We start from the raw sequence: 27,853 nt of genomic DNA on the forward strand, positions 1-27,853 counted from the left end.
ATTCTTAACTGACCAAGTGGTATTTATTTATCATGTACAATATGTTGTTTTAAAATGTGTATACACTGGGGCCGGCATTGTGGCATAAAGGATTGATCACCACCTGCAACCCTGGTATCCTTTATGGCTATTGATTGATTGGAGTCCTGGCTGCTCCACTTCCAGTTCATCTCCCTGATGGTGCACCTGGGAAAGTGTCGGAAGATGGCCCAAAGCCCTGGGCTCTTCCACCCACGTGGGAGATCTGGAGGGGGCTCCTGGATCCTGGCTTTGGCCTGGCCCAGCCCTAGCCATTGCAATCATTTGGGGAGTGAACCAGTGGATGAAAGATCTTTCTTTCTCATCTCTCCCTCTCTCTCTGTAATTCTGCCTTTGAAATTAACAAAATAAATCTTTTAAAAGATGTATTCACATTGAGAAATGGCTAAGTAGAGGTATTAACATATGCACTGGGGCCAGTGCTGGAGGCTCAACAGGCTAATCTCCACATGCACCACAGGGCGCTGGATTCTGTCCCTGTTGCTCCTCTTCCAGTCCAGCTCTCTGCTGTGGCCCGAGAGTGCAGTGGAGGATGGCCCAGGTCCTTGGGCCCTTCACCTTAAAAGGAGACCAGAAGGAAGCACCTAGCTCCTGGCTTCGGATCAGCGCAGTGCGTCGGCTGCAGCCCGCCGGCCACAGCGGCCATTGAGGGGTGAACCAAAGGAAAAGGAAGACCTTTCTCTCTGTCTCTCTCTCACTGTTCACTTTGTCAAAAAAAAAGTATGCATTGCCTTATATACCTATCATTAATTATTTCTTCCTAAAAATCAATTTTCCTTAGTATTGAGGATAACAAAATCCTAGACTTTGGTGTGCAATAGGCACTTGAAATGTGACAAGTCAAGCTTGAGATGATTTCTAAGTATAAAGTATACACATCAGATCCAGAATTAATGCACACATATACATACAGAAATGATTTAATAATGAAATGTTAATATTTGGAATGCATTGGGAAATGCTAGTGGAATTAATCTGTTTTTTATCTGTTTTTTCTTCTTAAAAATGGCTACGAGAAAATTTTATTACTTATGTAATTCTCATTTGTGACTTGAGTTGCTTTTCTTGTAGCCAGTTTAGTATTTAACCAATAACTAGGGTCTGTAAATAGTTCTTGTGTCTCCACCTCTCTTCTTTTGGCTACTACTTCTGTAAGCAATTCCTATTTGAATCTCCTTTGGACTACTTATTTATAGCAAGAGTTTCAAATTTATGTTGCTCTAAAACCATTTTGAAGTAGCAAGCAAAATATGTTAAGCTCGTGGATGATATTGTTGTACAACAAAATTAAATCAGTTACTATAATAGGGCAGAAGTATTTGAGAGCTGATTGGTTAAGAATGTCTCTGAACCATGACTAATTAAATGATTTGGTTCTCTGCCTTTTAAATGAAGCTCTCATGAGTTTTAAAATGCTGGATACAAGTACTACATTATGGCAATGCTTTAAGGCTCTAAAGGTCAGAGATTCCATATTGATCTAAGGCAGTGAGGACAACAGGGAGGGCAGGTAAAATCTTGCACATATTGACCGTATTGCTTAGGGTAGGAATGACTTCACAAAAGCTGTATATTCAAGGAGGATAACATAAAATGTAAGAATAATTGTAGGAAAAATCATCTAGGAAACTGGATCATAAGAAAACAATATGGATCTAAGGAAACAAAGATTGAATGGGAGATGGGTATTTGAGGATAGCAGAATGAGGATAACTGGGCCTTGAAAATCAGGCAGCAGGTATTGATTGAGGCCAATAATTAGCAATCTAAACAGACTATGAAACAGTAAGATACAAGAATGGGTCAATAATAGAAATGATCCCCAAAATGTTTTTTTTATACTATCCTTATCTATAACCAGTACTATGAGTGGGTGATGGCCAGCTTATGAACTTGTATTAGAGTAGAGCAAGATGGAGTTTGACTTTTAGAAGACATAGGAGAGTCATTATTCTAGAGCAACGGACACCAAGAAGCACTGCTACTAGAACCATATACAGTTTGCCATTCCTACCTGAAGACCAAAGACAATCCCTGGTTCTCCCAGGGGTTATAGAATAAGAACTGTCAACACAGAAGGCTGAGTTAGAGATGCCAGACAAGACTGTATTTAACATAATATCTATTTTTAGACCAGTATTTTCCAGTTGAACATTTTAATTGCTAGACCCTTAGCTATTTCATTTGAGAAAACTAGTTGAAAGAGAAAGATCTGTACCTCTGTCCTAATTGGCTTTCATCAGCAATTTAGAGACATCTTAAAGCTGAGCAGCTGTCCTTGTACTGCCTGTCACTTTTGAGCCATCTGAGTGCTATCCCCAGCCATGTCTCCACTCAGACTCCCATTAATATCTCTCTGTGATCCACTGACAGAGAACCGTAGGGAGAAATCATGAGTGTGAAATCAGGAGAAAGACCGCAGTTAAGCTAGGAATGCTGGTAAGCAAGGTCACTGTAACTACTTTGATATCACAGCATTGCCAACCTACCCTGTTTTCTTGTCTTTCTCTATATCTCTTTTTCCTTATGCATTCACAGCTGAAAAATGAACACACTAAAAATTAACTAACCTAACAGTTAAAACTCTTACCAAGACAATTGTATCTCATCTCAGAGTGCCCAGGTTTGAGTCCCAGCTGAGCTCCTTATGTAAGCTTCCTACAAATGCGGGCCCTGGGAAGTAGCGATGATGACTCAGCTAGCTGGGTTTCTGCTACTCACATCAGAGACCTGGATTGAGTTCCTCATTCAAAACTTTAATCTGGTCCAGACAAAGGCCTTGGAAGTATTTGAGGAGTGAATCAGCAAATGGAAGGTTGCCCCCCTCCCCTTCTCTCCCGTCTCACTGTCTTTGCTTCTCAAATTAAAAACAAAGATTGATGGACAGTTTTGGTTGAGACAAAGGAACAATGACCCAAAATATGATATTCCATTGTCATAGATTGGATGGGGCACTAGGATTGTTGAAAAAAAATCACATTTCAATCTTATGAAACCAAACTGTATAAAAAACTCAATTATAAAAACAGGTTAGGAACTATGTTGACCAGCCTGTTCTAAATGACTTTCTTCAACTCCTTTTCTGTGTAAGTCCCCCATCTATATAAATGTGTTAAAAATCTCAACAATGAAGCTTTAGATTTTTATAAGGAAGACAAAAAGATTATCCTGAACACTCAAAAGAGACATAGTAAAAATCTGTCGAAAAACTGACTAGCTTTCTCAGTAGAGTAGATAGGATTATTATGAATCCAAAATCAGAAATTCGTGAGTAAAGAAGCTCCTAAAGGGGAAAGGCCAAGAAGTGAGAGAAAATGGAGAAATAATGAAATCCAAAATGCAGCTGCCAAATTAAATCCACAGAGCTAGCATAAAAGACTGGGTGCTAAGAAATAATATCAGCAATGCAGATGACAGAAATGATAACCTCTTCTCAAATGCTAAACAAAGGTGGAAAAAGTTCAAAACAATTAGATGTTAGATGTGCAGGTCAGAGATCTAGATGCTACTAAATAATATAAAATGTTTAGGGAGAAAAGCAATTAGTGCAAATTTTGGAAGAAAGCAAGAATAGGTAGCTGAGCCTATAGTTTTGTTTTCTGCCTTACATGCTCAAATCAGGCTAAACTTAAACTTCCTGTAAATGGCAAAAGCCTATGTAATAATATCTACTGATTGCTGAGAGGAAAAGGCTGTGACCCTACATTATTGTATAGGGTCAGGTTTTGAATTCTTTATGAATGAAACAATAGAAATGACATACTTAAATATTCAGGAGCTAAGAAAATGTCAACCACAAAACTTTCTTGAAAAATCCATGTGAAGATATATTTATACCATCCCAACTAAGAAGATATCTTAAATGAATTATACTTTTAATATAATACAAATTAATAAAAATTATATTATAACACATAGTTATTGTAATACAGCAAATTTTTAACCAGTAAATTAAGAATATTAAGGTGGGGAATGTTCCTGCAAGAGGAGTTGACACATTTTTTAGAATCTCCAGACTGGATGAAGCCCTACACTGAAGTTCTTTCCTCAACTGTTCTACTTCTACTTGTACTTAAATCTGTAAAGGGTTTTACCCGCCCACTCTTCTCTTCCAACCCCATGTGAAGAATTGTCTTCCTTGCTTGATGAAAATGACAGGTGCTGTAGTACTGTTATCTTTTATTACTTAGAAGCAGTACAGCACTTTATTTACACCCTTGAAAATCCACCCTGAGGGAATTATTAGCAAAAAGCCTAGATGTTTTTCTTCTGGAAAAAAAAAAGTTGCTGGGCAACATTATATCATGATCATTTACATTGTTTTAGTACAAATATTAACTAAGTTGTCTCATTTTAATTTTGGTGGTGATTGATAAGCAGGTATAAATTGTCAGTGGATCTCTGTTCATATTCTGTTTAGAATAAGACAGTGGAACTGTATGTACAAGTATTAATGTATATGTATTTGTTTGATAGAAAATAATCAGTAACTGTTGTATGATCTCAGTCTTGCCATTTCTTAAAGGGACACAGAGTCATTATTTTTGTCTTTACCAGGCTTATGATCTTGTTCCCTACATTTGCATGAATAACTATAGCTGCATTTCAGCAAAATCTTACTTACAAAAGCAGACCTCCCTTTCAATTACCCTGTGATAAATTTGCAATCCTAATTAAGTCTTTGACTTCTATTTAGTCTAGATTTTGAAAATCCTCCACTTTCCACTTTCTTTCATAGTAATTTGACTCTTTCAATCTACTTTTTCATCCCGATTTTGAATTTTTCTTATGAACTGATGAACAACCACAGTCAAAACAGGGTTGAAGTGTTGCTATCTCCTTATAAGTATTTATTTGAGTATTTTGTTGCAGAATTGCCTCTATTTTATCAAGGGAATGGAAAATTGAATGGAATGATAGGATCGATATGCTTATAAACCCACAGATACATACTTTTAAAGTTTGACTTTGATTTAATTGTGGAAAAAATGTCAGCTAAGGAGAATTAAAGAAAATGTTAGGTACATGAGAGTATTTTAAAAATTTTTGCAGAAAATAGAAGTAAAAGGTAAATTGGGGTGGGAGTTTAGCTCAGCAGTTAAGAGGCCGCTTGGGACACTTGTAGCCAGTATCAGAATGCTGGAGTTTAAGTCCCAGTTTGACCACAGATTCCAGATTCCTCCTAAAAGGGAACAGATGATGACTCAAGTACGTGGTCCCTGCCACCAACGGGGGGATCGGAGTGGGGTTACAGGCTCCTGGCTTTGGCATGTTGCAGCAATGTGAAGGAATAAACCATTGGATGCAAGTGTTTGCTCTCTTATTTTCTGTTCCTCTCTTACTCTGCCTCTCTAATAATAATAATAATAATAAAAATGTTGGTGCAAAAAAATTTGAAGTCCATACATTGGAATGGTCTTCAAAAAGTTCATAATGAATGCAAATCATGTATAAAGTAGGCATGGATTTCAGAAGTTCTTGCACCAAAATAAACATCTTTAAATTCCATTTTTCCACAAGTATTTTGAAGTACATGCACACACACACACACATATTTTTATATTCAAAACTATGTCTTAAAAACAAAACAGTTTTGGGTCCGGCACTGTGGCACAGTGGGTTAAAGCCCTGGCCTGAAGCTTTGGCATCCCATATGGGCTCCAGTTCTAGTCCTAGCTGCTCCTCTTCCAATCCAGCTCTCTGCTTTGGCCTGGGAAAGTAGTAGTAGATGGCCCAAGTCCTTGGGCCCTTGCACCCATCTGGGAGACCTGGAAGATGCTCCTGGCTCCTGGCTCCTGGCTCCTGGCTCCGGATCGGCTCAGCTCAGGCCGTTGTGGCCATATGGAGAGTGAACCAGTGGATGGAAGACCTCTCTCTCCATCTCTACTTTTCTCTGTAACTCTGTCTTTCAAATAAATGAAATAAATCTTTTTTTTAACTTTTATTTAATGAATATAAATTTCCAAAGTACAGAATATTCATTACAATGGCTCCCCCCCCAACCCACAACCCTCCCCTTAAAATAAATCTTTAAAAAAAAAGCAAAAACAATTTTTGTAGTGTGTTTTTCAACCTGGAATGAGTGATATTACACTGGTCACTTTCAAGTGTATTATTAACTTTCACACACCTGAAGTAGGTATATATTTCAAAGAGTGTATATCTGTTTGCAGACTGTGTAGTGTTTGCTTGTTTGTGTAATACATATTTATATTATGCATATATATGTATATGTAAAATAAGGAGAATGTTATACTTCACAGTCTATTCTCCCATTGAATGTAAGTATTGTTGGCAAAGCTGTAATGGCACAGCACCTACTTTTAGATCACTCATACAATGTCTGTCCTTGCCTGAAGCTGCCATCTAAAAGCATTTTTGCTGTTAGTCTTTGAATCTCATAGTTAGTTTGACATTTGGACTCAGCGTGAACCACTTTTATTGAATTTGAGGCTGTACATACACAAAGTCTCAGGTGTGTGATAGGGCTTAAATCCTTTGGGACTCCTTCCAGTTGCCCTAGGCAGCAACACCTTCTGACTTCAAGTTCAGATACATAAGTTTTCGAATTGGTAGTGAAGTGTTTTCATGAAACTACACATTTTGAATGATATATTATGGCTTAGGTCTTAAAAATTCACAAGGAAAAAGCCTTAGACATTACTGATATGTTCACTGCTGTGAAGAAAGGTTTGTATAATACTTAGTAATTTTCTGATTCTTTGTTCCTAGATCCACTAATAAATATATAAAATTTAGAGAGAATTGTATCATGAAAATCATACATACTCCCTATAGAAAATAGGAAAAATACAGAAAACATGAAAAAGGAAAAGTAAAATCATTCAACCCACCACTAAGAAGGAAACATGACTTTATTTTATTTTTTTAAGATTTTATTTATTTATTTGAGAAGTAGAGTTACAGACAGTGAGAGAGAGAGAGAGAGAGAGACAGAGAGAAAAGTCTTCCATCCACGGATTCAGTCTCCAAGTGGCTACAACAGCCAGAGCTGTGCTGATTCAAAGCCAGGAAACAGGAGCTTCTTCCAGGTCTCCAACGTGGGTGCAGGGACCCAGGCACTTGGACCATCTTCTACTGCTTTCCCAGACCACAGCAGAGAGCTGGATCAGAAAAGGAGCAGCCAGGACTTGAACCGGCACCCTCATAGGATGCTGGTGCCACAGGCAGAGGATTAACCTACTGAGCCACAGTGCCAGCCGCTCATAGCTTTATTTTGTACATCAACTGTCATCGTCACTAACCTTACTGTAGTAAAGCAGAATTTGGGCCTCTGTGGCTATCACTGCCTAGGTTTTATCTTAAATTTCCTTGAAAATCTGGCACCTGTTATTAGTCTTTTGTAATTTTGTGACCATGACATCAAATAACAGCGTAGGCTACTCATCAGCTAAAATGCTCCATCTTAATTTTGATCGATATACTTAGAAGACTAAAAGGAGGGTGCTTACACATTAACAATGGCATTTCTGGGTGAGAGATTCAGAATGGTAGTTTGCTTTACAGCAATATAAAGCTAATACTCCACTCTTACGACTAACATCATATAGTTAGATTTGCCAGTTAATAGTGTTTTGATTTCTTCTAGTTTAAGCAGACTATTTTCAACCTAAATATCAAAGTTTCTGCAAAATTTAGCTCCCTCCCCCAGCTTAGTTTATTTTGCATGACTTTGTCTTTTAGGAAAATTACAGTCATTTAGAAGTTCACTTTCCCCTTTACCTACTCCCCCCAAACACTTAGGTAAATGAAGGGCTTACTGTGTCTCTAAAGCTTAAGAGACAATGAGATACTTTGACCCCTTACAATTTCTGTAACAGGGTGACCGGTAACCACTGAGCACTGTGGGTACCTAGCTATTAGATCACATTCTGGTATCCCTACTCCTACATTGCTTGGTCCTGATTATATATGCCTCTACCAAAATACTTGCAACACTTACTCAAGCCCTCAATGGATAGGCTTAATCTCTGAGGTTTCTTACATGTCGTATACTGTCCTTCGAGGACGGCAGGAACTGTTAATGTAACTGCTATCTTTCCACCATCATTTCTATAGCATGGCTTATCTACCATGATGAACAAGGCATCCTTGTCAAAGCTAGAGTTCCTGAAATTCTGTATATATTCCTATATGCATTATTGAAAATATTTCCATAAAATTCATATCATTAGTAATCAATTTACCTGTTTTATTCTGATTGTTTTATACTTTCATAACTTTTCATAGAATCTGTTCTGTCATAAAACTGCTCAATATGTTACATATAATTACTGCTTAAATGTTTGTCATATAGAGTAAATTTAATGTAAATATCTTATATTTGTATACATCTTTAGCATTGTATAGGTTTAGATACCACAAAGAACTTTTGAGACAAAATGAGTATGTGTTCTAAGGCCTTGATTGCCCATTTATAGTTTTCTTCCAGAAAGTTGTTTGTGTTTTAATTCCCAGTAATTACATCTGAAAAAATTGGACATTTAATCATTTCCATACTTGAGTATTTTGAATAGCTATAATTACAGATACTCACACAGATACACGTAAGTCCCTATAGAATACTGGGATGGCATTTTTCCTTTGATTTACAACAACTACATTTATATAAGTATTTAGCATATATTCTATATATTTTATTATATATATTTACATAGTCATGATTTTATATTTAAAATTTTATTATTTAACTTTAGGTAAATTTTGTGACTATTTTTCTGTTAGAAATTTTGTTTTTGTTCTAATCTCAGTTCAATATTAATATTTTTGGCATATTTATTTTACATTATCAAGTTTAAATAGCTAGAGTTTATTTGTTATAAAATGAGACGGAAAATCAGCTACATTTCTGACAACTTAGCTAATTTTTATTTCTTCCTCGCTTTTGTATGATACTTGTCAATTTCCATGCTTCCCCACTGTCATCAGCAAAGTAAGAAAATTAAATAGTGACAGCAACTACAAAACTACCTTTAGAATAACTGATATCTTTTACATATTCACTATTAAATTCAGGGATATGGTCTGCTCAAGTCTTCTTTTAAAACATAAATACACTTTTGTAGTGTTCCTCATAGAGTTTTTGTGTATTTCTTATATGAATTAATATACTTAGCTTTTTATTAATCTTTTAAAAAGGAATTTTTATTGATTTGTCAATTCTGCTCTTCCTGTTTCCTCAATTATATTTTTTTCTACTTTCTTTGCTTTAATAGACTTCTGCCTTTATTCATTCTCTTTAGATGAGGAAATTATTAACAACTATGAGTATGTATTAGATCTTAGATCATGTAAATAAATCCTGATATGTATGTTTTTATTTGACTTTGCAAAGTCTTTAAATTTATTTCATTTGGACCAAATATTATTTCTTTTGAACATGTGAAGGTTTTGTTTGGTCCTTGGTTGGCACATTTTAAATAATTTCTGCTTTCATATACAGCTTCCCTTGTAACCTGATATATAACTATTTTCAAATATTTCATGAGTACATGAAAATAAACTGTTCTGCAGCTGAGATACAGAAGCATTTATAATTTCTCTTAAATTACTGTTACGATATTCTGTTGCAGATATTGTCAATGCTCTATTTCCATCTCTTTTTTTCTCATTACTATTTGATCTGGCAAAAGTTAAAAAAGTTATATGATACAATCCAATGGACAAGCAAATGCCAGTGAATAGTTTTTAATCTTCTTATCTCTGGCCTGTCAGTAGAAATCAACTGCTTCTTGGAAATAGGATTATATCTTCTGCTGTGGCTGTACACTCTCTGGTAGTGAGATGACCTCACTGCTGTGCCTTTGTGTCCCATTGGTAGACTGCTATCCATTCTTTACAGGCTTGGGTTACTTTGTGCTTGCATTAAACCACCAAGCTCTCAACCTCCCTCTCTGTCTCTCTGTCTCTCTGTCTGTCTCTCTCCCTCTCCTCCTCTCATTCCCTTTCTCCTTCCATGTTTCACCTCTTCCTAATAAGTCATAAGTCCTACATGCTTCCACATGGTCTGCTGTCATCTACATGGCGTTATTTTCTAAAATCCTCCAAATCACGTTTAGATACCTCTCCCTGTCTGTTACATGTTTTTATTTACATATCTTGCAGTTACCTCAAATTCACATGTCTAAAGCGTAATCCTGTCTTTCCTTTCAAAGACATTCTACTCCCATTAGTTCCAATTTCAGGAAATAATAGCAACAATACATGCTGGCAAGAGTGTGGGGAAAAAAGGGACACTAACCCACTGTTGGTGGGAATGCAAACTGGTAAAGCCACTATGGAAGTCAGTTTGGAGATTCCTCAGAAACGTGAATATAACCCTACCATACAACCCAGCCATCCCACTCCTTGGAATTTACCCAAAGGAAATTAAATTGGCAAGTAAAAGAGCTGTCTGCACTTCAATATTTATTGCAGCTCAATTCACAATAGCTAAGACATGGAATCAACCTAAATGCCCATCAACAGAAGACTGCATGCTGAGTGAAATAAGCCAGTCCCAAAGGGACAAATATCATATGTTCTCCCTGATCAGTGACAACTAACTGCGCACCAAAAAGGAAACCTGTTGAAGTGAAATGGACACTCTGAGAAACAATGACTTGATCAGCCCTTGTCCTGACTGTCGAGGAACAACTTACTACTTTATTCCTTTTAGTATTTTTTTGTTCTACTTAATACCATTGGTTGAACTATTTAATTAACACGCAATTATTCTTAGGTGTTTAAACTTAACTGAAAAATGATAACCTGTTAAATATAAGAGTGGGAATAAGAGAGGGAGGAGATGTACAGTTCAGCACATGCTCAATTGGACTTACCCCTATTGATAGAGTTAGAAACATGCCAGGGGATTCCAATTCAGTCCCATCAAGGTGGCATGTACCAGTGTCATCTCACTAGTCCAAGTGATCAGTTTCAGTTCATAATTGATCATAATGATAGGATTAATAGTCAAAGGGATCACATAAACAAGACTAGTGTCTGCTAATATTAACTGATAGAATTAAAAAGGAGAGAACGATCCAACATGGGAAGCAGGATACACAGTAGACTCATAGAATAGCAGATGTCCTAAACAGCACTCTGGCCTCAGAATCACCCCTTAAGGCATTCAGATCTGGCTAAAAAGCCCATGAGAGTATTTTAGGCATGGAAAGCCAAGACACTCTGGCCAAAAAAAAAAAAAAAAAAAAATCACCTAAATGAACGATCTTGTGAGTGAGATCCCAGTGGAAAGACCAGGCCATCAATGAAGGAGGTACCTTTCTCTGAAGGGAGGAGAGAACTTCCACTTTGACTATGGCCTTGTGTAAATAAGATAGGAGTTGGAGAACTCAAGAGGCTTCCATAGCCTTGGCGGCTCATGACAAGAGCCTCGGTTGATTACTGATGTCCTCAATAAGAGTGTCAATTGTTAAATCAACAGTAGGAGTCACTGTGCACTTACTCCCCATGTAGGATCTCTGTCCTTAATGTGTTGTATGTACTATGTGAATTAATTGTATAACTAGTACTCAAATAGTACTTTACATTTTGTGTTTCTATGTGGGTGCACACTGTTGAAATCTTTACTTAGTATATATTAAATTGATCTTCTCTATATAAAGATAATTGAAAATGAATCTTGCCAGCGCCGTGGCTTACTAGGCTAATCCTCTGCCTGCGGCGCCAGCACACCAGGTTCTAGTCCCGGTTGGGGTGCCAGATTCTGTCCTGGTTGCTCCTTTTTCAGTCCAGCTCTCTGTTGTAGACCGGGAAGGCAGTGGAGGATGGCCCAAGTGCTTGGACCCTGCACCCGCATGGGAGACCAGGAGAAGCACCTGGCTCCTGGCTTGGGGTCGCCGCAGCGTGCCGGCCGCAGCGGCCATTTGAGGGGTGAACCAACGGCAAAGGAAGACCTTTCTCTCTCTCTCTCTCTGTGTCCACTCTGCCTGTCAAAAAAGAAAAAAAAATGAATCTTGGTGAAGAATGGGATGGGAGAGGGAGTGGGAAAGGGGATGTTTGTGGGTGGAAGGGAGGTTATGGTGGGAAAAAGCCACTATAATCCAAATGTTGTACTTTGGAAATTTATATTTTTTTAAATAAAAGTTAAAAAATATGACACCCCATAAGTGGTATGATTTTTATGTCACTAAAACTTTCTTAAATTATTAAAAAAAATTTTTAAACACTTAGTGAAAATAAAACACACAGCCAGCAAAGTTCCCCAGGAAAGAAAGTATTTTATTTGTGAAAGTATTATTTTTGCTTTTTCTCCTGATTCATAGCTACACACGTTTTTCATCATTACTTCAAGAAATCAGTAGGGGGCAGGTTTTTTTTCTCTTTTTTTAATATTTATTTATTTGGGCTGGCACCATGGCTCAGTAGGCTAATCCTCCACCTAGCAGCACCAGCACACTGGGTTCTAGTCCCTGTCGGGGCGCCAGATTCTTTCCTGGTTGCTCCTCTTCCAGGCTAGCTCTCTGCTGTGGCCAGGGAGTGCAGTGGAGGATGGCCCAAGTCCTTGGGAGACCAGGAGAAGCACCTGGTTGCTGCCTTCGGATCAGTGCAGTGCACCGGCCGCAGCGCGCCAGCCGTGGCGGCCATTGGCAACGGCAAAAGGAACCAACGGCAAAAGGAAGACCTTTCTCTCTGTCTCTCTCTCTCACTGTCCACTCTGCCTGTCCAAAAAAAAAATTATTTATTTGAAAAGCAAAGTCACAGAGGGAGGGACACACACACACAGTCTAAGGGAAAGATAGAGAAAGAAGTCCTCTATCCTCTGGTTCACTCCCTAAATGGCCACAACAACTGGGGCTGGTCTAGGCTGAAACCAGGAGCCAGGAGCTTCATCTGGCTCTGCAACATAGGTGCAGGGGCCCAAAGACTTGGGGCATCCTCTGCTGCTTTCTCAGGCTCATTAGCAGGAAGTTGGATCAGAAGTGGAGCAGCCTGGACTTAAGCTGGTGCCCACATGGGATTACAGCATTGACTTAACACACGTTACACCAAAACGCTGGCCTTGCTCGCTTGCTCGCTCCTTCCTTCCTTCCTTCCTTCCTCTCTCTTTCTCTCTCTTTCTCTCTCTCTCTCCCTCTCTCTCTTCCTCTCTCTCTCTCCCTCTCTCTCTCCCTCTCTCTCTCCCTCTCTTTCTCCCTCTCTTTCTCTCTCTTTAAGATTTGTTTATTTATTTTAAAGGCAGAGGGAGATAGAGAGAAGGGGAGGAGAGAGAGAGAGAGAGTGAGAGAGTGTGTGTGTGTGTGTGAGTGAGTGAGTTAGATCGTCCATCTGCTGGTTCACTCACCATATAGCCCCAAAGTCAGTGATGAGCCAAGCCAAAGCCAGGAGCCAGGAACTTCTTCCAGGTCTTCCTGGAAGGGGTGAAGGGGCCTAAGCACTTTGGATCATCTTCCACTGCTTTAACAGGTCTATTAGCAAAGAGCTTCATAGGAAGTAGAGCACCTGGGACTGGAGCTGGTGCCCATGTGGGAGGCTGGCATGGCAGGTGGAGGCTTAGCCTTCTACACCATTGCACTGACCCCATGGACAAGCTTCTAGCACACAATGTTGGTAGGTTAGAGGAAAGGATAATATTCATAATACTTAACTTAAAATCTTTCTTAAATTTCATATAAAATAGATGCATTACTTGTATGTGGTTTGTAGGAAAAAATCTTGTATAAGAAATATTGAAGTGATACAAAGCAAATATTTTTAGTGTGGAAATGTGATTTGGGAACTATAAAATAAAGTTTTATGGGCTACTTGTTTGACAGAATATGTGTGCTTTGTCTTAGATATTAGAGTTTGAAAATATACATATATTAGACTCATGGTTTCAACCAGTGATAATCACATATATTTTGTTCATCACTAAATACTTGAAATATTCTGTAGTCTACATATTTGAGCTCTATTTTAGATCTATTATAAATATATCTACATAGAGATATATCTAAACCCTAAATCTTTTTTATTCAACATAGTATATTATTGTATATGAAATATAGCCATGAATATCCTTTATGATAGCAGCTTTGAAATCATAGTTGCTACACAAAAGAATATTTTACAGAGACATTGTCTACTTGTTTACTTAAATATTTTAAGTAAAATATATTTTGCATTGGTTTTCTAAGTAGTAAAGCTATTCTGACAGAAGTTAGTTGTCTAACTTGTACTTTTTCTTAAAATATTTTTGTTACTATCATTTTAAAAAGATTTCATTTTACTTTAAAATGATAAGTCTTCAAGGATATCTTTTTAAAATGTTAAAAGTGTATATTAAGATTCTAACTCAGAACCCTACACATTTATTTAAATTTTATATCAGACACATCCTCACCAAACCAAACCATATACAGTAGGGTTTCATTACATGAACAAGCCTTTCTGGTTAGCATGCCTTGAGATAACTTGAGTATTTTTCTTTTTTTTTAAAGATTTATGTATTTATTTGTATGTCAGAGTTACACAGAGGAGAGGAAGATATATATATATATATATATAATATTAAAATATATATATATATATATAGGGGTAGGGTAGGTCTTCCATCCGATGGTTCACTCCCCAATTGGCCGCAACAGCCGGAGCTGCACTGATCTGCAACCAGGAGCCAGGAGCTTCTTCCAGGTCTCCCACATGGATGCAGGGGTCCAAGGACTTGAGCCATCTTCTACTGCTTTCCCAGGCCATAGCAGAGAGCTGGATTGGAAGCAGAGCAGCCGGGTCTCGAACCGGAGCCCATATGGGATGCCAGATCTTCAGGCTAGAGTGTTAACCCACTGCGCCACAGCACCGGCCCCGAGTATTTTTTTCAAAATGTGTTTATGGTTGGATAAGGTTTCCTTACCCATGGTCTAAAGGAGAGCATGATCTCACATCTGCCCACTTCTCCAGCTTTATCTTATGCTTCTTTTCTTTGACATGGTTGAGCACATACTTTCGCGGGTGTCTGTTGATATTTGCATGCTTGACAATAACGAAGGCATAATGCAAATCTTTACTGATTTTAAAGCCATGTTCATTGGTGGAAAGAACATTAGGGAGCCAGCTACTCTACTGAGATTTCATGTATAACAAAAAACTTCAAACTGATGAATCTTGTGGATGTGTTCAGACACTACTTCTGTTTGTCTTTGTGGCTTTTTTTCTTTCTTTTGTTTGCTCTCACTGAGAATAATGAAGTCCTAGAGATCCAAAAAGACACAAAAGATATCACATCAGGGCTGAACTGTTAACTGTTGTCTCCTCCCTGATTAGTGTTATTTCCTCTGTTCGTTTTTCTTTATGCAAAGTTGATGCACAGTGAGAATACCATGTGTTATGTTATTTATCACGTAAAATGCATTTGTCCTACCAGCTCCTAGTGTTGAGGGCAGATGCTGTGTGCCATTAGGTTCATTGTTATGGATTCTTTGTATCATTTAATGAGAAGTCCTGTAGAGTGCCTAGTATCACCAAGCTGGCAATAGAAATATGTCTTTTGTTTTGTTGTTTGGGTATTAAAATATCCCCATTGGAAAAAAATGCGACAAAACTCATTTAGAAGCATATTTCTTTTACTGTGTCAAGTTTCTTTACCTCAGTAGGATTGAGTAGAGGAGAATATGCAGTGATGATGATGAAAGCACAGAATTGGAATCACTATAACCTGAGCTCAAATCTGAAGAAAATTTCCTACTCTCTAAACTTCCTGATTAAAAAATTAGATGATGATATTATTTGTCTTTTTGTTTTTGCATTTTTTGAAGATTTATTTATTTTAAAGGCATAGTTACAGAGAGAGAGAGAGAGAGAGAGAGAGAGAGAGAGAGATCTTCCATCTGCTGATTCACTCCCCAAATGGCTGCAGTGGCTGGGGCTGGGCCAGTCCGAAGCCAGAAGCCAGGAGCTTCTTACGGTCTGCCACATGGGTACAGGGGCCCAGGCATTTGAACCATTTTTCACGGCTTTTCCCAGGCTCATTAGCAGGGAGCTGGATGGGAATTGGAGCAGTCAGGCCTTGAACCAGGTACCCACATGAGATGCCAGCATTGCAGGTGGCAGCTTTACCTGCTACACCACAATGCCAGCTCCTATTATTTGTCTTACAGGGCTACTGTGGTAATTAAATGGGCAATCACAAAAGCCTAGAATTTAAGACTATAGTGTGTCATTGTTGCTGTATGTTTGGTGCAGCCCTAGATTTGAATGAATTGGCTCCAGCAACCTCACTTAATTCCTGTATGACATAACATGATGTATCTACCTACTCTAATGTTTAGTTTTTTCAACTTAAAAAAGGGACTAAATATATGCACTTGAAGATTTAAAATGAACTATTGATGAAACACATCTGGTACATAGACACATATGCCTTTAATATGTATGTATGTATGTGTGTGTGTGTGTGTATATATATATATATATATATAAACCGCTTAGCATTTATGTGACAAATCATGGACACAGTAAACACTGAGTATATCTCATCTCAGAGGAAAGTTAGTTTGTCTCATGCACAATGGAGTCTATAATTTACTGTAATCTCCTTGGTTTTCTAATCCAACACTGCTCATAAATGTGTTCACTATCCTGATCCACAAATTCTCACTGAGCAGAAAAGCAGCCTTCACATGCCTTCTGTCCACAAAGCTGGTGAATTTGGGGCTAAAGCAGTGATTCTTGAATTGACAGACCAGATTACTTAGGACTTGTGCCCAAATAAATGAAAAAAAAAATAAAAAAGCTTGTTAAATTTGTTGTTTATGCTACTCCTGGAATTTTTTAGGATATGTAAAATACAATTAGCACTGAATAATATAATCTTTTTCCTAAGAGTGGTTGAAACTATTAGCATGAGACAGCATGGTTGAGGGAAAAGCAAGTTAGGGACTGTTATGATTTTGCCTTGTCTGGCGAGGATGGTTGCTTAGACCAGAATGGTGGTGGTAGAAATGGGGAAGTACATGAATTGGAGACTTTTTTCAGCAGGACTTGGTGATGGTTTACATTTAGGGTAGAGTGTAAAGGCTGTTTCAAGCATGGTGTAGGAACCCATGGATGAGCACAAGGGGCTCTCACTTGATCTTAGTTTAACCTTCTTAGGACTGTGCTATCCAACACTATAATTACTTGTCACATGCAGCTGTTTAAACTTGTTTAAGTTTGTTAAAAATTGTTAAAATTTAAAACTCAGTATCTCAGTCATATCATTTATATTTGTTTTTTTAGAATTTTTTATTTATATAAGGTGAACAAATCTCATATTTCATGTATTTCCCATATATGCAGGTTTAGGAGCATGGTGATATCTCCTACACTACCTTCCCTCCTAGCCATGTTCCCACCCTCCCTTTCCTCCTTCCTTTCTTATTGCAATTGCTATATGTGGCTAATAACTATCCTCTTAACATGGATATAGAACATTGTAAATATTACCCAGAACTATGTGGAACAGAACTGATCCAGTATAACTAGCTATGGCTGTTTTGGAGACAAAGCCTTTGAAGAGTTGATAACATTTAAAAAAGACAACATGGTAGGCCTTAATTCCATCTGGCCAATGTCCATATATAAGGAGGGCACATGGAGAGAAATCAGGGGGCACATGTACCCAGGGGAACAATGTGAGGACACGTTATGAGGTGGGCATCTGCAAGCCAAGGAGAAAAACATTAGCAGGAACCAACCCTGATAACTCCTTGAGTGTACCCTGTAGCTTCCAGAACTATATAAAAAGTAATTTTTATTGTTGAAGCCACTCACTCTGTAGTATTTTGTTATAATGGACCTAGAAAACAAGTACTTTCCCAGACAAACTGCTCTGGCTTAATGTTAGCTCTGCTACTCAAATGTGGGTGACTGAAAATGAGTCAAAATGAACACAGGTTACTAAAATGCTCTGAATAATGCTGGGTCTGCTACTTATTATATAGGTGACAGTAGTTGAATTCCTTAACTTCTCTGGGTCTCAATTTCCTCTGGAGAATGAAGGTGTAAATAGTTGTATCTTGTTCAACTGTTTGTATTGAACTTAGAATGTGTACATCAATAGCTAAGACATGGAATCAACTCAAATGCCCATCAACTGAAAACTGTATAAAGAAATTATGGGATATGTACACTTTGTAATACTAAACAGCAGTAAAAAAAAATCCAGTCATTTGCAACAAAATGGATGAAACTGGAAAACATCATCCTCAGAGAAATAAGCCAGTCCTAAAGGGACAAATACCATATGTTCTCCCTGACCTGTAATAACTAATAGAGTACCTAAATGGTACTCTGTAGAAGTGAAACTGACACTTTGAGAAGCAATGACTTCAACAGCCCTTGTCTTGACTGTTGAGCAACAATTTTTTTTGTTTTTTTTTTCTCTTGTACTATTTCTTAAACTCTTTACTTAACATAGACTTAATCATATGTGTATAAAATTAATTGAAAATAGATCTTAGTAAAAAATAAGGATGGGAATAAGAGAGGGAGGAGGAAGTGAGTGGTAGTGTGGGTAGGAGGGGAGGCATGTGGAGAGAATCACCATGTTCCTAAAGTCGTAATTATGAAGTGTATGAAGCCTGTAACTGTAAAGCTGTATAGTTCTGCATACATCCCTATGGACTTATTTCTAAGGGTACAGTTTAAAAACTTGCCACAGGATGCCAAATCCCCATAAGTTACGTGGTAAAAAAAAAATCATGTTAAGAGTTAAACTGATCATAGAATAGGATTAAGCATTAAAGTGATCATATAGATAGTATTAAGTGTTAAAGCAGTCACACAAATAGGATTAAGTGTTGGTAATAATATAGATAGAATTAAAAAGGCATAAATGCTCCAATATGGGGAACAGTCCATACAGTAGACTCAGAGAAAGACAATCCCTTAAAGTAGCACTCTGACCTTAGAATCAGCTCTTAAGGCATTCTGGTTTGGCCAAAAAACCCAAAAGCTGAGACACCGTTTCAAAAAGTATCCTATATGAAGGACCTCTGTGGTGAGACCTCAAGGGATATACTTGTCTCTGAAGGGAGGAGAGAACTTCCACTTTGCTTATGGCCTTGTCTAAATACTGATGGAGTTTGTAGATTCAAAAGACTTCCATAGCCTAGGCTGCTCATATCAAGAGCCTTGGATGATCACTGTTGTCATACATAAGAGTGTTAATTGTTAAATTACCAACAGGAGTCATTGTGCACTAACTTCCCAGAAGGGCATCTGTCTTCAAAGAGTTTTATTATGAGAGTTAATAGTAAAACTTGATTTCAAAGATCTACTTCATATTAGTGTATTAAGTGGAGGATAATCTTATGTCTTATAAGTTTCAGATAAGCCTAAGTGCCCAACTCCATTGCCTATTTCCTTAGGTGCTTCTTCAATTAATGTTAAAAATTTTCCTCAAAGAAAAAAAAATCTATATATTATTGACAATATTAAATGAAAAATAAGAAAGGAAGCAGGAGGAAGGATGACAGCAAGGTAGGGAGGGAGGATGGGGTGGGATGTGTCATTATGTACTTAAAACTGTAAGTATGAGATACATGAGATTTGTTCCATTTATGTAAATAATTTTTTTAAATGTGCACATTTATAAAGTATTTAATTGGGATCACACAAACATTTGCCAAGTGGAATAGAAAATAAATAACATTTTTTTGAATTAGTTGACCTTCCAGCTATATGGAACGTCTATTAAAGTCAAATATTTGAGCCAGCTTTCTGTTGAGCTTCATAGATGAGCCTCTCAGTAGGAAGACTCTAATTTGTCCTCCTATTCAGAGATATTTCTTGGGAGAACTATATGCACTAAGAATTAAAATTTAAAAAGTGACCAGATTTATAATTGCATCCTGGGTTCAAGTCCTGATTTTTCCCCTTATTAGCAGCATGACATAAAACAAATCATGTCTGCGTCACATTTTTCTCCCTTTTCTGGAGAAGTATTATCCAATGAAGCTTTCCATGATAATGTAAATCTTGCACACTGCAGTGCCCCATATGACAGCCATGTGGATATTAAGCATTTGAAATATGCTTCATGTGACTGAAATTTTTTTTTGTTTAGTGTAACTCTAGAACAACAATGTCTAAGAATTGTTGTGAGAATCGAATCAAGAGATACATTCCATGCAAAATAACCCTTATTACTAAAAGGAAGAAACAGGGACAGACACCTAGGTAGTGTATGGTATCTACAACTAGCCACAGCTAATATATAGTATCCATTGGAGTCTCCTGAATTCCATCTACCTATGAAATTAGTTGGCAACACCCTAGCTCCACATCCTCAGGTAGGCATTTAAAGAGGTAATATCCAGAAATATTTGCAATTTCTAAAAGTGTGAGCAGGAGTAATGAAAGATGATGGGAGTGTTAGCATTCTTGCTTTACCAGCCTTTCAAATACAATTTGTAATTTTCTTGGGAACTTGGAAGGAAAGTCATGTAATTAATGTGTTTGGATTTGATAGAAACCTTCATACAATACAGTGTGTAATTGTAATTGATGTTAACCTACGTAGAGCACTGAATTTTTTTTTTTTTTTTAGAAAGTAAATGCTTTCCATGTTTCATAAACCTAAAACCAACTACCAGGGATAAATAAGACATTCTTTAGAAGTAAATAAACACAAATTCATCTTTTTTGGTAATAGCGAGGCTAGAACAAGACATACTTACTATTTCAAATTTTTTCTAACACAGTTACCTAAAATTAAATTATGGAATCTGGCTGTTTATCAGATACAAACAGATTCTGTGAATACAACTAAATCCTGTAATAACTATGTTCCAATTCTTAATCTTTGCATATAAATTGAAACTTTACTGAGTGTATAATATAATAACCACTTATTTTAATGTCAAGTGAAAATCACAGTGAATGACTACTCAAAATATCCAGGCCTTCATCAGTGAAATAGTGCCTCATGAATTGCAACATTAACCACATTGTCATTTATAAAAATGCACTTTTTACACTAAGCCTGTAATTTATGGATGCAACTTTTTCCCCATATGAGTTAAAGCACAGGCATTTTGAATTGTGAGTTGAATATACAGTGAAACCTGACATCCAGTTGAACTTTGCTCAGTTTTATGGTGTCACCAACCACTTTATGAAATTGAAGCCACCCACAAGTCATTTATGTGGTCTATTCCTCACTGACTATTTAGTATTTAATTTTTCTATAGTGGATTAATTTTTTATGATTTCTTTTGGGCTTGATTTAAAGTCTAATTTTGCTTAATGAATGGAAGTAGATCAGCTGTTAAACTTTCCACCCATGCACACCCACGTGTAGTTTTACTATAACGATAACTACCAACAGGCTCTATTTAAATAGTGCAGCTATTTTTGTTCTACAAAATGCTATTATGGAGCTCATTACAGGCAAATATTTCTGTTTACTTAAGTAATAACAATCTCACATAGCATTTTAATGTCTTTCTTACTGGGCTATAACCATTTTTTTCTTTTATCAAGTTGTTGGATCATACTACATCCTTTTTTTATTATCATTTTTATTTATTTGAAAGAGTCACACAGAGAGAGAAGCAGAGGCAGAGGCAGAGGCAGAGAGAGAGAGAAAGAGAGAGAGGGGTGTCTTCCATCTGATGGTTCACTTCCCAATTGGCCTCAACTGCCAGAGCTGCGCTCATCTGCAGCCAGGAGCCAGGAACTTCTTCCAGGTCTCCCACATGGGTGCAGGGGTCCAAGGACTTGGGCCATCTTCTACTGCTTTCCCAGGCCATAGCAGAGAGCTGGATTGGAAGTAGAGCAGCCGGTCTTGAACCAGCACCCTCATGAAATGCCAGCACTGTAGGTGTTAGCTTTTCTCACTTTGCCGCAACGCTGGCCCCTTTACTACATTCTTATAAATGAATTGAGTATTATTCTCAGGTACTCTGTATTACAATAATTACTTTTCATTTTTTAAAAAGATTTTTTATTTATTTGAGAGGTAGAGTTACAGACAATGAGAGGAAGAGATGGAAATGTCTTCCATCCGATGGTTCACTCCCCAAATGGCCGCAAGAGCTGGAGCTGGGCCAGCGCCTCCCAACACAGGAGCCAGGAATTTCTTCCTGGTCTCCCATGCAAGCACAGGGACCCAAGTGCTTGGGCCATCTTCTACTGCTTTCTCAGGCCATGGAAGAAAGCTGGATGGATAGTGGAGCAGCCAGGATTAGAACTGGCCCCCATATGGGATGCTGGTGCTGCAGGTAGAGGATTAACCTACTTTGCCACAGTGCCAGCCCCAGTTAGTTTATTAATTGTGGGAATTTTTAAATTTATTTGTCCAGGTTTTTAAAGCTTATCATTCTAGGTTCTCATTTCTAATAAGTGCTCACGTGTGGAGCTCAGCCTAAAAACTAGAGCTCTATGTATGTCCCTTAGGCAAGTTGCACATCTCTATAGTCAATTTGCTTCTTGTAGAAATCAAGGGGATATTTGTGAAATGAGGCAGATGGTTTAAAGACCATGAGTGAGCCAAAAGTACATTCTAGATGCTTCCCTGTTGATTCCCCTCTGACCTCCATCAGCTCAGCCCCTCCCACCAGGGTCTTCTCATTCTCCAAGCAGACAGAAATTCCTGTGATTCAAAAATGTATTTAAAATGTTATATATTTAAATTATAAATAATTTAAATTTACTTTAATATATAATTTAAATTATACAAGAGTGAGTGAGTGAGTGTGTGTGTATGTATGTGTGTGTATAACATGGCACATATGTCTACAGAAACTGACAAGTCCCAATATCTGCTGGGAGTCAGCAACTTAAAGTGAAACCCAGCTGAACTGCTGATGGGATAATTCCAGTCCACATCTGAAAGTCTAAAACCAAGGAAAGAGGCAAATTTGACACCACACCTGAAGACAGAGAATAGCCAAGGTCTCAGTTCAGTATCATTAAGAGAATTCTCTCTTTCATGGGAGAGTGAATTTTTCAGGAATTCAGCTGATTGTATGAGGATAACTCATTAGGAAGGGCTTTATAGTTTAAGTCTACCAGTTCCAAAGTCTACCAATTCACATGTTAATCTTATCCTAAAACACCCTCACAGAGACACCTAGAATGATGTTTGGCCAAATGTGTGGGCACCCTGTAGCCCAGCCAAATCAGTATATAAAATTCTCTATCACAGTAATAAATGCTATGTGGAGACATTTTCTCAGATCTCTCTGTAGCCGTAAGGAAGACTTTGCCAGTCCATATTTACAAAACTGGATCAGACAGTGTCAGGAGAATCTACAATAACTCATGTTTCCATTATATTTGGCCTGAGATCAACACTCTCCTTTGAGATTGGTCTGTATTGGCCTTTATCCCAAGTTATAGGAATACATAAAACAAACTGAAGCAAGCTTTTTATTCAGTAAGTCAACAAGTACATATGGAATATTTCGCATGAATAGGGAACTGTAGTAAGACAAACTGATGGATACTACATGTCTCTGCCACTTCACAGGTTCTAGGCACATTTGCTCCATATTGGAATCTCTCCCTTGAATGTGTCATCAGTAGACTTTTAAGTGTGTGTGTGTGTGTGTATACACACTAATACACACTATATTAGTGTAGTTTTTTTTAATGTAGAAGATAAAATTTCTCCTGTTTTTAGCATTTTTGTTTCAGTGGTCTTAAATCTTTTTTTTCTTTTTTTTTTGGTAGTAAAACTATTTTTTTCCAAATAGAATTTTATACAGAATTTGAAAGTTGGAACTAGTGGGAAGTTAGAGGGAGGGAAAAGACCTGACACTTGGTCTGATTTGTCCAATATTCTCCCTAGTTTTTCCACACACACACACACACACACACACACACACAAAGCTAAAAAGTCATTTTTCTAGGGGTTGGTGTTGTGGCATAACAGGTTACACACCTGCTTGTGATGCTGCCACCACATATGGGTGCTGGTTTGTGTCCCAGCTGCTGTACTTCCAATCCAACTCTTTGTTAATGACCTGGGGAAAGCATCAGATGACCCATGTCTGTACTTGGGCCTCTGCACCCATGTGGGAGACTTGGAAGAAGCTTTTGGCTTCATCCTGGCCCAGCCCCAGCTGTCGTGGCCAGCTGGGGATAGAACCAGTGGAAGGAAAACCTCTCTCTGTCTCTCCCTCTCTCTATGATTCTGACTTTCAAATAAATAAATAAATTTTATGAATATGTTCATTTATCTAGGGGCCTGTGTTGTGCTGTAGTGGATTATGCTGCCACCTGCAACACTCACATCTAATATGGGGGCTGGATCAAATCCTGCCTGCTCCACTTCCAATCTAGTCCCCTATGTTTGTGTATGGGGAAGCAGTGGAAAGTGGCACAAGTACTTGGGCCCTTGCATGCACATGGGAGTCCCAGAAGAAGCTTGTGAGTCCTGGCTTTGGCATGGCCCAGTCCCAGACATTGGCCGTTTGGGGAGTGAGCCAGTGGATGGAAGATCTTTCTCTGTCTCTCCCTATCTCTCACTGCACCTTTTCAAATTAATAAATAAATCTTTAAAACAATCATTTATCTATTTAATATTTTACCAATGTTTATGAGTTATATTTAAAAATTTGTTTTATTTTTCTTCCAAGTACTCTTTTTGACTCATTCTGCATTTAATTACTTTTCTCTATTCTTCATAGAGTTGTTTTGTCTCTTAATCTTTGTTTTGCTCATATTATTCACTGGATTATTTTTCAAACATGTTATATGAAAAGAAGTGTGTTCTGAATTATGGATATTTCAGAATATCATGATAACTTTGAGGAACTTGCAATTTTAGCGAAAAGAAATCTCATGTGGGAGCCAGCATTGTGTGTTAAGCCTGCATTTGTGATGCTGGCCTCCCATATGAGTGCCAGTTTGAGTCCAGGCTATTCCACTTCTGATCCAGCTCTCTGCTAATGCATCTGGAAAAGTAGTAGGGGATGGTATAAAAACTTGGACTCCTGCCAACCCGTTTGTTCCAGGCTTCGGACTTCTGCCTTGCCTTGCCCCAGCCTTTGTGGCCATTCAAGGAGTGAACCAGAGATTGAAGATCTCTTTTTCTCTCTGTTTCTCCTCTCCCTCTGTCACTCTGTTTTTCAAATAAGTACCTACATCTTTAAAAAAAAGGAAAATCATGTATTATTGAAATATTTAAGCAATGTCAGACAAAAAAGCAATATTGCCAAAAAAGAATAACTTTATAAGATTATTTCTAGATATTTATATAAATGTTTAATCTAGTATCAAGTATATTATACTTTGGAGGCAAGCATTTAGCCTAACCTAAGGTGCTGGGTAAGATGACTGTGTCCCATATCAGAGTACCTGAGTTCAATACCTGGCTTCAGTTCCTGACTTCCTACTAATGTTGACCTTAGGAAGCAGGAGGTGATGGCCAAGTATTTGGATCCCTGTCAAGTACATAGAAGACCTGTATTGAGTTCTTGGCATTGGTTCCAGTCCAATACCTGTCAATGTGGGCATTTGGGGAGTGAATCAGTAGATAGGAACATTCCCATTTCTCCCCCTCTCCTTCTCCCTCCCCCTCTCCCTCCCCCTCCCCCTCTCCCTCCCCCTCTCCCTCTCCCTCCCCCTCTCCCTCCCCCTCCCCCTTCCCCGCTCCCTCCCCCTCTTCCCCTCTCTCCCTTCCCCCTTTGCCCCTTTCCCCTTCCCCCAAATCTTTCCTTCACCCCTGGTTCATCTTTTCACTCTATCTCTCTGTTCCATTGCCTCTCAAATAATTTTTTAGAGTGCCATAATCCACAATTTGAATGCAAAGATCCATGGAATGCTAGGTAATTCTCAAGCAGGCCTTAGCAGCCATCCTGGAGATTTACTTTGCAGGATTTGTGTTTTATTTTTATAGATAGCAAAGGGCAACAGAACAGATGGCAGTAAGTTACAAACAGTGTTCACTGTTAAGAGACCTAAGCCCATTGATATTTTAATATTCAGTATTTTCTTTCCAACTCCTTTTTGTCTGCCTATTGTAGTCTTTGATAATTAGGAGAAGTTTGAGACAGGCTAGGAGATTTGTTTTAAATATAGAACTCTAGTGAGAATAAAGCAATGCATTCATGAGATTCTATGTTTAGCAGGATGGTGTATTTTCCAAAAAGAATTATTTTGTCATTATTGTTTCATAGTAGCAACTGAAATATAGAGCTTTTGAAAGAAGAAACTCTTTTGTGAGTAAAGTGAAATTTTTTAGCTAGATAAGCCATATTTTTAAAATATTCTCTATAAATTAAAAATGTAGCAATACAATGCATGTCCAGTGTCATTTATTCCGAAGGCTTAGTGAAAATATGTTACTAATTAATGGTAAAATTAGTTCTAGTTTTCTGTTTATAACAGTGAGCCAACATGCACACTGGACCACAGGGCTTTGGTTCCTTTGGGTCTCTTTTTTTTTTTTTTTTCTTTTTTGACAGGCAGAGTAGACGGTGAGAGAGAGAGACAGAGAGAAAGGTCTTCCTTTGCCGTTGGTTCATCCTACAATGGCCGCTGAGGCCGGTGCACTGCACTAATCCGAAGGCAGGAGCCAGGTGCTTCTCCTTGTTTCCCATGGGGTGCAGGGCCCAAGCACTTGGGCCATCCTCCACTGCACTCCCTGGCCACAGCAGAGAGCTGGCCTCTAAGAGGGGCAACCAGGACAGATTCTGGCGCCCCAACTGGCAGATTGGGACTAGAACCCGGTGTGCCGGCGCCGCAAGGCGGAGGATTAGCCTAGTGAGCCGCGGCGCCAGCCTCCTCTGGGTCTCACAGTACAGAATGCCATTATGCACTTGAACATGTATTTAAAAATATCAGTTACTATACATTGCGCTCCCAGAAAGTATGCCATTCAAGGTAAAGAAAAAAAATCCCAAAGTGTAACTTTGTTCATATCAATACAAAATTTACAAATATAGTTCTGGAAATCAGTAGCCCATTTTGTAAATCCTACTCACTCAATGTTATTTAGGTATATTCTATTAACTGTTTGTTTTTATATTTCTTGTTGATTGTTTTGTGTTTCTTTTCACAATGAAGAATTTTATGAAGAAAAAAAACATGGCTATTATAATTTAGGTGGTTTTTTGGTATTCTGATTGTGAAACTAAATGATGTTAGCTAGGCTTCTCCATGTGTGAAAGAAAAGGTTTCAGATTATTTTCTAAACTTCTTTCCAGCTGGGACATCAGCGAGATTATGCTTGCTTCTATTTATAGCAAAAGCATATATTAATTCTGATACCCCATAACTAGGATGATCTATTTTGACAAAGAAAAGAATTGCTAATAGTATAATGGTATAACAGGCGCAAACTAGCATAGATGGTTACCTCACCGCTACCATATATTGGTACAATGACGTATAATAGGTGAAATCAATAGTATGCCATAGATGTACATTTGCACAAAGGCTTCCTCATATATGCACATAAATAATTGTGCTTTGCACTGTATTAATGACCAATGCAACATTTAGAATTTCCATCTGCTGCTTACCTAGCCAATAATCATCACATATTTATGTCCATTATCTCTCCATTAGTGGAAAAGCAGAGTGTATGGAGTGGGGGTTCAAGAGGAACACTGCAAAAGATTCACACTATGTTACAAGTCCTTGAGTATGTGACCAGGTAGATTCAATGGAGCTGAAAGTATCTACATTGAGAAACAGTACTTCTGTGTGGAGTTTTGGAGAAGACTTTATAGGAAATTTAATCACATTCTTCTGGGCTCTGGGATATAAAATGCCTCCTGGATCATGATGCTAAGTTTCATTTTAAAAACAGCTCCTGGTATGATATGGGGCTTCTACTGGGGAATAAACCATTGATCCATTGATGATGGGTCAC

The 27,853-nt window shown here is 38.0% G+C and overlaps 1 protein-coding gene across 40 annotated transcripts in view; it reads left to right on the plus strand.

Annotated features, from left to right (window-relative positions):
- The window catches only part of INPP4B (inositol polyphosphate-4-phosphatase type II B), a 906,112-nt gene that overhangs the window by 670,010 nt on the left and 208,249 nt on the right, over nucleotides 1-27,853 (plus strand). The window lies entirely within an intron of this gene.

The sequence above is a fragment of the Oryctolagus cuniculus genome, chromosome 8 (assembly GCF_964237555.1).
Source record: "Oryctolagus cuniculus chromosome 8, mOryCun1.1, whole genome shotgun sequence".
NCBI lineage: Eukaryota > Metazoa > Chordata > Mammalia > Lagomorpha > Leporidae > Oryctolagus > Oryctolagus cuniculus.